Source organism: Asterias rubens, chromosome 1 (assembly GCF_902459465.1).
Source record: "Asterias rubens chromosome 1, eAstRub1.3, whole genome shotgun sequence".
In the NCBI taxonomy this organism is placed as follows: domain Eukaryota; kingdom Metazoa; phylum Echinodermata; class Asteroidea; order Forcipulatida; family Asteriidae; genus Asterias; species Asterias rubens.
This window is the reverse complement of record NC_047062.1, coordinates 6,339,893-6,351,376: the sequence shown is the minus strand read 5'-3', so window position 1 is coordinate 6,351,376 and position 11,484 is coordinate 6,339,893. Positions and strand designations below refer to the sequence as shown.

The 11,484-nt window shown below is 35.9% G+C and overlaps 1 long non-coding RNA gene across 1 annotated transcript; it reads left to right on the top strand.

The window, feature by feature from the left end:
* Positions 1–5,367: 5,367 nt before the first annotated feature.
* On the top strand, positions 5,368–7,954 carry LOC117299691. Its single transcript, XR_004520094.1, has 3 exons — positions 5,368–5,442; positions 6,156–6,218; positions 7,554–7,954. It is a non-coding gene; the product is annotated as an uncharacterized LOC117299691 (long non-coding RNA).
* Positions 7,955–11,484: the final 3,530 nt, after the last annotated feature.

The window sequence follows — 11,484 nt, the reverse complement described above, 5'->3', positions numbered from 1 at the left end:
ATGTCATACTAGACTGCGTGCCAATCGCCATTCATCGTACGTGAACGTACAGGGAGACTAAAGACTATAGAGACGAGCTACCGTAACTTTGAAGTACAAGTATCTGTGATTTTTATTCATTAATTGATAGAAGATTGCTTTGGCCAATCGATAATAAGTGATTCAATTGACTGTGGGTTTAACTAACGATTACACCGATTTACCCAATGTTGTACATAATTGTAAATAATTTTTGTTGTAAATATATTATCTAAATTTAACATGGTCTCATGTAGTCATTTCTTCGTGTGTTTTATTTAGTTTATTACTCGGGGTCATCACTCATTTGTTCTTTTATTTAATATTGAGGATAGTGGTGACATTGACAAGGTCAATGGCGAGAAGTTGCAACACGGATCAGTGACCATCCCGCAACCATCAGTCACCCTCGATAGATCGGAAATAACAACCAAAACTTCCCACCAGTGACTCCGATTTGTGCTGATAAATACTTCGACAAAAGCATGGACGACCTCCATGACAAAAGTAAGACATTTTTTCTGTTACAAAACAGAGAAACATTGCCAAGCAAGGTCATGATGATCGAGGACTGTCATGACTGTTTTACAAAAAATACAATCATTTCTTATTCCTGGTCTAGACTAGAGTCTAGATATAGCTCTATGGATAAAGCCCATCAATGGTTACATTGTCTTGATTCGATTGTATCTGTAATTGTATGCCACTAATCAGCAATGACGTGGACGTAAATAGAATAGCTTTCAATCATGGTAGTTGTACATTTTTAAAACTTTATGTGGCAGATGATACTTTTTCCTTATTTCTCACACCATCAACTTTTTAGGTCTACCACTGATATGGTTCAAAATTAAAGTGACCAAAAGTGACTAAGTAATTGTGGTTTATATTTATATTTATTAATATAAACCTATTTCTACCTCCATGGTTATACCGTAGATCATGACATGACAAGTACGACAAGGTTCTGGTGTAGGTCCTAGCATACTTCTAGTTTCTAGAACTTAGAAGTAGTCCTAGCATAAACATTTTTTTATCAAGGGTTCAGTTTATACAAGTTTGATGTACACGTATTGTGCGAACATGATTCTGTGCATAATATAATTACATACTTTGTGCTTTGTTTTGTGCATGTATTACAAAAATGATACTTTTAGTACACTGTACCATAAACTTAAAAGCATCAAGTTGTAAGCTTTATTGTTAGACGTACCTACTGGTACTGTAATAATGGTATGTTTGTTATGTCTATAATTTTATCATATTATATGAGACTGAGTTTTTGTAGGTTTGTAATTCGAAAAGCAAGGACTAGGTCACATGAGCGAAACCCTTCTTAAGGTAGGAATTTGAAAAAAGAATATAATTTCTTTAAAATTTTTGTTTTCAAATAAGTTTGATTTATTCAATAAAAAAAATAGATTCTGCATTGGGCATCCTCAAAAAATAAATCCTTTTGGTTTTACTTGGAAATTGTTACCATTTAACTTTATTATTTTGGGGGCAACTATCCCAATTAATACATTTTTGGTTATGATAGACTAATAAAAAGACATATTGAGAGGACTATTTATACAGTAACTCGCTTTTATATTCTTTATAAATAACAGGCTATATTTGTACATCTGTTAAACCTGATTCTAAACTTATTATACTGATAGGTCTCAATTTGTAGTTTAAGTGGGTGAAAAGTCATTTCAAACCTTGCCATCAAAGAAGAAGTACTGTGAGCACTTAAATGTGATTCTCTGCAAACTCTGCATCTTCAAAATTTGGATTTAAATTAACAAGTAAGTAGACTGGCACTGTGGTCAGGTGGTTCAGGGCCCACTAATAATGGGTTCAGTACTGCCAGAGGCAATTTGTAATGTATTAAGCTGTCTCATGACTTCACAAAGCCAACATTAAAACAATTGATATTTATTAAGCTGCAGCCACCTTTGGCAAACACGTCATGCATGTCAGAGTCCTTGTTCACAAAAAGACTCTAGAAGAGGGGTCAGACTATCTGCTACACCCACAGGTTGGAATGGAATCTAAAGATGACTGTGCCATGATAAAACTGCAGCTATGTATAAAACCTGTGACAAATTCTTGTTTGTGAATGCTATATCATGCATGTTGTGAATTTAACTCCCGGGGTTGGTGTGAAAACAATTGTTCACAATCTAACCAGCATCTGTAATTATTTGACCCATTTTATGGTGAGAGTTTAAAGGTTTCATTGATAACTGTGGGTACACATAATTTAACTCTTGCTGAAAATAAATCCAAACCTGTCACACTTTTTGTTCAATATATTTATTTACAAACACTTATTTTATTTACAATTTCCATCCTTTAATTTTTTTCTTCAAATATTTAAATTGGTAATATTAACTTTATAACACACTTGGTATTTTCATGGCCCCTTAAAAACACTTACATTGCAGTTTACTTCACTCAATTATTATCTACCCTTGTTTGCCTCAGGTATTGTTCATGTTGACTGTACTGAGGCGGTTAACTACAACCCTCTAGATCTTTGCAATTGCAACCCTTGGTACTATTTAAATCTTTGCATTATGAAGTACTATTGTATGATTTAAGTAACCAGAATAAATGAAGCTTTAAACTCTTCAAGACAGTGGAAATGGACGTTTGGACAGTGTTATTGTTTGTATTGTATTGTATTATTCTACTTTCTCTGAGAATTGTAGCCTACAACCGCAGGACGCCACGCACAGGCATATTAAGAAGCACTTGCGATACCTTAGGTGTTTTCAAAGCCCAACAGCCGACAGAACGCTTGCGTCACAGTTCATTCTGCAATTAACATTTATCTTTTCATCGCCAATTTACGTGTCATCAGTCAAAAATGGCCTCAAGAGCATGAAGACACACATACACACACACACACACAGCCTTTAGTCAATTCAGAAGATGGTCAATGAGCTCTCCTGCAGCAAAAGAAGTAGGATGTGGTTGGTCGAGTCCACAAAACAACAGTAAAGATCACATCTTTGGAGTGAACACAGAACTGGGAGAATAACTGCTTCCAATATGAGTCCTGTCACGAAGCATGTTGATGCACAAGTAATTATCTGAAAGATAAAGCAGACAAAAACTAAGGGAATAAATGAGTGGTTACAAGTCAAGTTCTTAAAAAGGCGTTTAAAACAGGCAGGGTCGTGGTCGTTCAGCATTTTAATGACTGAGACAGTTTTCGGATGCATTGTGTGGTGTGTGCGTAGTTAGTCTTGGTGCAAGACGTTTCTTGTTTTGCTTTCACACCCAGCGCAGCCAACTCACAAACATCGCCCGTATCGGTGAAACATCTAGCACCAAGACCAGCGCATATTATGCATCTAAACATATCCGAAAACAACCGGTTATAAACAGCTCCAGCTGGTCTTTATCACTCGTTAACTTTAAACACCCTGACCCCACGTGAAGCGCTCTCCACCACAACAGGAATGCAGATAGCGAAACTGATTGAGGCATTTATGAATGATCTTTTGCCTTGTAAATCATAACCAAACACTCTGCCCTGAAAGTCAGTCATGACTAATATGACTATGAGCTAATTAATGAGCAGTATCATTATCAGAATATTGATATTATATGATGAATATAATATCAATATCTGTCATCTCTAAAAAATGTTGAGGAATATATAATTGAATAGGCCTATGTTTCTTTTTTAGTTTCTACCACCAATCACACATAAATCTAGCCTATACAATACTCAAATTGTAGCCTACAGCTTGTTGGGTTTGACATGCTTGATGATTTAATCATGACCCGGTCATGATTAAATCATCAACAAGCTTTATTGATATTTTATTAAACTATTTTGTGTTCATTCAAAGTCAAAAGAACATGCATGGACCTACCTACGTATGTACATACATGTACAGTCCCTCGTTCTTCCGTTGAGTCGCAAAGCACACACACTGGTCCGATGGCATTATTGTCGTAGTTTTTTATATTAATAATACACATCTGACATGGCTAAATAAAGCATGGAGGTACACCCATTCGTGGGTGAAACTGTCTTCCGCCACAGAATGACCGTCCACCACAAACAATGTCAATGTTTACAAACTTATTGTTTACAAACAAACTTTGTAGAACACGTTACGTTACGTGACGACCGTATAACTGGAGGTGCAAAATATTTCCCACAATCCTTTGCGGGACGTCGGATTTTTGCTATCTGCAATAAGGTATGAGCTCGGATACACCCGCGCTGCGAAACGTCGCGCGCAACAACCATCATCGTTGGTGCGTGCGCTAAAATCGTACACACATGTTGCTGGTGTGTATGTAAACGCTATATCGAAGCAATTACAAGTTCGACTGAAACTACCAAAATTATTGTGTGTTTAGCATCCCGGGTCACGTGTGTAGGGCGTTTGCCATCGAATGTACCGTGGTTGATCGAACCATTACATTCTAAAAGTAAAACCCATTGAAGCATAATATTAAACTGATGAAGCGTATGGTATCTATGTATATACTAATGCAAGTAACGTCTATTTGTATTTAAAACAAAAAACCTCCCAGGTCCTTCACTGAAAACATCTAGTAGTCAATTTGGAGAAAAAATTAGTCAACTACGCAATAAAAATTAGTCTTTCCATTCATGACTAATTTTTCAATCCGAACTAACTAATAGGAAACATTTTTACTAATTGAGCTAATGAAATTACTAATCAATATTTTTTAAAGACTAATACGAATTTGTTATTTCTAATTTTGTCCGTAGATAAGTTGATACAGAGTACTGATTGACTAATTTGTTTCTCTCCAAAATATGAAATGACCAGTCTGACATAGCAATGACAAATTTGTCGACTAATGTGTGAGAAAAAATACTAATTGAATTGGCTCCGAAGGCGGACACTCGATACAAAAGCCTGTACAGAACTTACTCGTACAACGTTCGGTCGAGTGCCACCGACCCTTCCTCCCTATCAAGAGGTTGTGAATTAAATACAATTGTGTATTCTTCATCAAAGGGCATTTCTTAATTAATAAATTTAATACAAGAATAAACTCCTTTTTCAACTTTTGGAAAAAATGGGCGCCGCTTGTAACCTTGGGAGGTAGTCTGTAAACAGTGCTGTCATTAATCAGCACGGTGAGTACAATTAACAGAACAGCCAAAACACAAATCGCACCCCCCGGTCAGGCCGGTTTCGCGCCGATATTGTTTAGTGCGCGATGGTCGCGCAGCATTGCAATTCAGCACAGTTTATTTTACACTGTTCAAAAACCATTATCGAAAAATAGCGTGTCATTTTCACTGTCGCGCAAATATCGCCCGCGCGATTCGTAACTTTCCCTCTCGATGCGATCGTCTGCCAGAGCAGAACAAGAACGTCAAGTTATAGTCCGTGTCAACGTGTGCTGTTGGTGGGTGGTGGAATGTGAAATAAGGTAATTAATTTATTGTATTCTGTTGTAATTATTCAGAAATATAATAACATGTTAATAAGTAACGCATAGAGGACATGCCTGGCTGAGAATGAACAAACGTTAACTTACATAAGCAACATTTTTAGTTTCCCTTTTCAAATTTCAATCTCAACTCAAAAAAGTTTCATGAACTAACGTACTGCGGAGTACATGTATGTTGTACTGCTGTACGTAGTATAAAACTGCTATTGCTACACTACTTTTAAGTAAATACACCAACATACACGAGCAACCGGTTTCTGTTGAGCCAGAAATTAGCTGTGAGTCACAAACAAACTAAACCAAAGAACAATTTTATTAGCATGATTTATAGTCGCCAAGTTTTTGGAAAAAAGGTGAAAATCACAAAGGGCAAAGCGATGTTTTCAGGAGAGTCTCGTATTAAATAGTAAATACCAGTACTGCTATGTACTGCCACATAAGTTGTACATGCTAAAATAATGTTTGTATCCTGAGGCGAAGTTATTTTTGTGACATTGTTTTCCTCATTTCTCAAAAACTACAGCACCACAGCAAGTATTTTAAGGGAAGCTTTCTACCACCATTATCTTAAAACTGTGTAAGTTTAATTTTTTCTTTAAATGTAAACCTTTGGACATTGCGTTTTGGGTCGAACAAAAAGTACCCAAACACTTTAAGGATTTTAATTAAGAAACCTTTGTTTTGTATTTCAGGTTGACGTGCATGTACACAGGCCTACATACATCCCATACAACTTTCACCATGGACTCGACAAAGTAAGTTCACTGCCTACACAGACACAGTCAACAGTTTTTCACATTTTATATTTATTGATGGCAAAATTAAATTTCTGCATGATTACCCGAAGCAGGACGTTTCGTACCCAATCATTAATACTATGTAAGTTGCACAAGGGAGATTTAGCCACTACTAGAAGTGTACTAGAGTAGCTACTACTCCTACTGCTAGAACTATTTCGGTTTCGTCCGGCTATCGTCTTCCGTAACCTCATAGGTTTATATCTCTCACGCATTAATGATGGTTCAATCATTGTTCAATGAATTTTGGAATCAAAAATCTCTCTTTATTTTTATTTTAATCTCGCAAAAATTAGGCTCTATGTGTCCTTTGATATCTCAATGTCCAAGGGGGCGACCAGAGAACCCACTCCGCAATCTCAAAAATGTCAAAAGTTATAAATTCCTACCGTTATTCAGTCCCCAAATGCTCTGTTTTACCTCTACACTACAAATACTGATTGTCCCCGAACTCTGCCGAACGCATCGCGAAGTCACGACACGTGACGAGCGTGCGCATATTATTTTTTTCCCAGGACAAACGTGGAGAATTATCTACACACGTTTGTCCTAAAATTAAAAAACACTTGATCCGCGCTTTGCGTACAAAAACATATGGACACGCGTCTGGGAACCAGATGTCTGATTTTTTTTTAATTCTAGTGTAAGCGGTAATGTATGTCAACTGAATACAAATTGCATGCATCCCACCTCCTTTCTGGCAAAACCACCACAGAACCTTCATTTTATGACCCCAAATAAATTGTAATGGTTTTTGTACGTGGTAATCTGCTCTATCAAGCAGAGTTTTTTTCATGAAATTTCTGGAATATTTTTTTTTTTTAATCTTGGTCAAAGGTCAAGGTATTGTGTCAAAGATCATAGTTATTGTTTTACTTATTTTAAGGACTTTTGATTAGAGCATTTATTCTGATCCAAATTTGCACAATTTTGTGGAAAACTTGCCTATTTATGGTTTATTCCTTTAAAAGGGGGGGGGGGTGATCACCCACGAACTCGTGGAATATGCACCCCAAAAAAATCTGCATCCCATGTTGACATGGGACGCAGAAGGACTGTCGTGTTTATCTGTATTCCTCTCATGCTTGTATAATAACTAATAGTGTTATGTGATGTCATGCAGTGGTCTCAAATTGTAGAAAAAAATGTTGCAAAATTGCTTCCCAAAGCACTGATGTGCTGTATTGTAGCATAAATAAAGTTTTGTCCATTTACTACTTGAAGTATGAATAAGACATCTGGTTGCTTACAGCAATATTGAGTAATTTTACTTTTTACTTTTATTTATTGAAGGATGAAGACACCACACATCCTGTGTACATCGAAATGGATGAACAATCGGCACATGTGTCTACAGAGTTTAAAGGAGTTGCAGAAGGCGAGGTAGTTTCTGTTGTTGATGATGTAACAACAGCAGTCGCGTGCTACATTTCCTCGTTTTTTGTATTTCACCTGCAGTACATCCCAGAACTAGTGAAGACAATTGCTTTTTATCAATATGGTGTTCTTAAGATAGACGACCAGACTGGTATTCATAAGTCAGTTTTAAGCGTACTTGCTCGTTTAACTTAGAAAAGGTCACTTTCCAAGAAAATGTAAAAACAAACTTGATACGACCCAACATGCACTTAAAATAGCAAACATGTGAAAGTTTAAGCTCAATAAGACTTATGTGTTTTAAACTTTTTTTCAAACATCATAATTTATCCTGCAGGGTCATATCTTTGGATTCCGTGACCATTTATTTGCTACCTTTTTTTCTCGATGGATTTGACTTCAGGAACCATTTAAAAAGAAAATAAGCTCCTATGAACCTCTGAAATGTGATAGGAACTTTTTTTATTGTGCAATATTCAAAATGGCCGCCGACGCCATCTTGAAAAACATAAATTGTAATAGCTCTGGCTCCAGATGACCTGGACGGACAAATGAGATGTCCTTTTCCACTATCTCTGACATGCTTAATACACTGGAATGGAAATTGTAAAGTTTGGGGACCATCTTGACCTCTAAATCCAAGATGGCCTCCTTCGCCATCTTGAAACATAACTTCCATATTAGCTCTGGCACCAGATGACCTAGACAGACATAGACTCTAACTATCAAATAAAATAATAGAGGCATGAATAGGTTTTCATCACTCAGGATGGCCAATGATATTTTTAGATAATAATCTTATTAAATATTATCCCTATAAACAAAACAAAAACCATAATTGATTTATGTTAAAAATGAAACCCTGATTGTTCTCTGTTAGTTTATCTGGTGCCAGAGCTGTCACATTTCATAATTTTCAAGATGGCGGAGGCGGCCATCTTGGATTTTGTGACCACGATGATCCCTAACTCTAAAATTACCATTCCAGTGGATTTTGTAATGGCAGAAATAGTGGGAATATACACCTCTTTTTCCCTATCTGGTTCCATATAGCTAGTATATTTTTCAAGTTGGAGATGTCGGCCATCTTGGATTTAGAGGTCAAGATGGTCCCCAAACCTTACAATTACCATTCCAGTGTGTTTGGCATGCCAGATATAGTTGAAAAGGACATATATTTTGTCTGTCTAGCTCATATGGTGCCAGAGCTATTACAAGTTATGTTTTTCATGATGGCGTCGGCGGCCATTTTGCATATTGCGCAATAAAAAAAAAGTTCCTATCACATTTCAGAGGTTCATAGGGGCTTATTTTTCTTTTAGATGGTTCCTGAAGTCAAATCCATCGAGAAAAAAAGGTAGCAAAAAAATGGTCACGGAATCCAAAGATATGACCCTACTATAAATACTATTGTTTTACTCATTTCCTAAAAACTATGCCATTTCAAGCAAAACTATTTCAAGGGAAGTTTTCTACCATGACCATCTTTATACCATGTAAGTTTTGTGCAAATCTTCAACCATAAATAAAACAGTACAATTATTTTTCAGTAGTCAAAGTCCACTTGTGAAAGAAAGACAAAATCATCATGGCCAATCTTACATTATTAAACTGTGTAAGTTTTAACTTTATTTGATACGCTTTCAGTGCAAAATCTGTTAGCACCCCCAAAACGTGTGCAATGTGAATGTAATTCCATTATATGGTTCTGTATACTAAATTTCCATAATATTGTGTCTAAACTGTATTAAATTACACTTTTTAACAATGAAATTCCACTATGGAATATACCTCTTAAAGTTATTGTTGGCAGAGAATGAAGTTGTGTTCAAAATTTTGCACTGAAAGGGCATACAAAATTACAGGTTTTCACGTAAAATTAGAGACTTGTGATAACTTTTTTACTTTCATAATTGTTTCACTGTCGATTGAAACAATGGTACATCACTGAATTTGACTTTAAATACCGCTTTATTAAAGTCCTGTCACCACGGTGTGTACTGTAGGTGGGACTAATGGGTTGTTAAAACAACTTTTTGACTTTGCAAGTTGGGAAAAAAAAATCTATTGAAGTTTGTTTAATAATGTTAAACAATTTTTGAGATTCAGTAGTTATTCAGCAGATTGTTCTCAAAGGAACTGATGGTTAACAAAGTTGCTTCAGTTGGAGTTGTGTTGGATTTGCAATAAATTTACAGTGACTAATTATAACAGAAGTGTGTAAAAGACTAATTATTGGTATTGTCAGACTAATTGAAAGACTAAATAGTTGTGCTGCATGACTAATTAATTTTCTTGGATGACTAATTAAATTTCGTGTATTACCAATCTCCAGATCAATTAGTCATTTTAAACCATTTTCAAAGACAAACTATAATTTGTCATTTCAGTGTGTATTGACTAATCTTTTGATTGAGTGACCAATTAATGATTAGTCAAATTAAACCATGTAAATGACTAATTTTTTTTAGACAATTGACTAAGTGATGTTTTCAGTGTTGTATAGACCGGGATGCAATTTTTCTGACGGCATTTTTGGGGTTCGGTGATCATTAGGCCACATAAAAAAAATGGTTGATCGTCCTTTTTTTTTTGCGGACGGGGGACGGAGGGAGGTATTTTTTAATATTTTTTTGTTTTAAGTTTTGTTGACATGCCATTTATGAAATCAAGAATAAAGAAATCATCACAATCACTATAAAACAGAGGGTTTGTGTGTTTTTAAAGTTTTCAATAGTTTTGTCAAACGAATTTAACTCCTAGGTGACATTTTCTGTAAACTTTTTTCAAACAACTAAGCAAAGGGGCTGTGTAGCCCAAGTAAATATTTGAAGAATTGTTCTTGCTTTGCCAACATGAATAAAAACCTTCTTTAAACATCTTTTCAAACCTGTACATTTTGAAAAAAATATGAGCTGAAAAATCTGGACAGTAAAAGTATCAAGAGATATCCAGACATGGGGGGAAAAATGGGGTCGGGGGGTTTTGAACGGTCGGGCGGCGGGGACGATCAACAACTTTGTTTTGTGGCCTTACTAGTAGGGTTCAATCTTTTTAAATTTATTTTCGTATTTAAAAAAAAATTGGTTTATTTCACGTTTTTTTCAATTTGTTGAATGAGGAATGAACGAATGCAATGTATGGAAGTGCGGCTTTCCATTGATGCCCAAATAGTACTATAATCACGTCCGCCATAGAGAACACGCGCCTCGAAATGTGACGGCATCATGTTCAGGCCATTGGGATTTGAGGTTGTTTTTTTTATGGAATAATAATTATAAACCACTTTTTATATTGCGCTTTTCACACACGGGTTGTCTCGTAGCGCTTCCAACATTATTAATCCTGGTCATTCATTAAACCATAGAAGGATATTCCTCAATTCCTCTAAGCGATTTTGTGAACTATGTTTACTGATTAACTGCCTACTGAATAATAATGTTAATTTCCAGACCGATGCCTGAAGAGCCGAGAGGGCTGTTTTCCTTTGTCGGGAAACCGATATCAATATGAAAATACAGAGATCAGAATTGAAAAGATAGTTAAGATTGTTGTAATGTTTTGAAAAGACCAGTGGTTTTTGTTTTTAAAGAAAAGAGAAGTTGTACTCAGCGGCCGAATCCCGGCCTCTAATTTTTCCCCCAAACGACGTTGCAATGATTTGGTAAAAGAGCAGGCCAATTTCATTATGGCGTAATATTGCAATGTCGTTTGGGGAAAAACAAAATTCGCATCCCGGCCATATTCCCATGTTTTCAAGAAATTCGTAGAATATAATCGAATGCTTATCTGTGCGCTTATTTTGGTCGTTCATAAGGTTAAAACTGTTTTTCATGCACAATGAGCG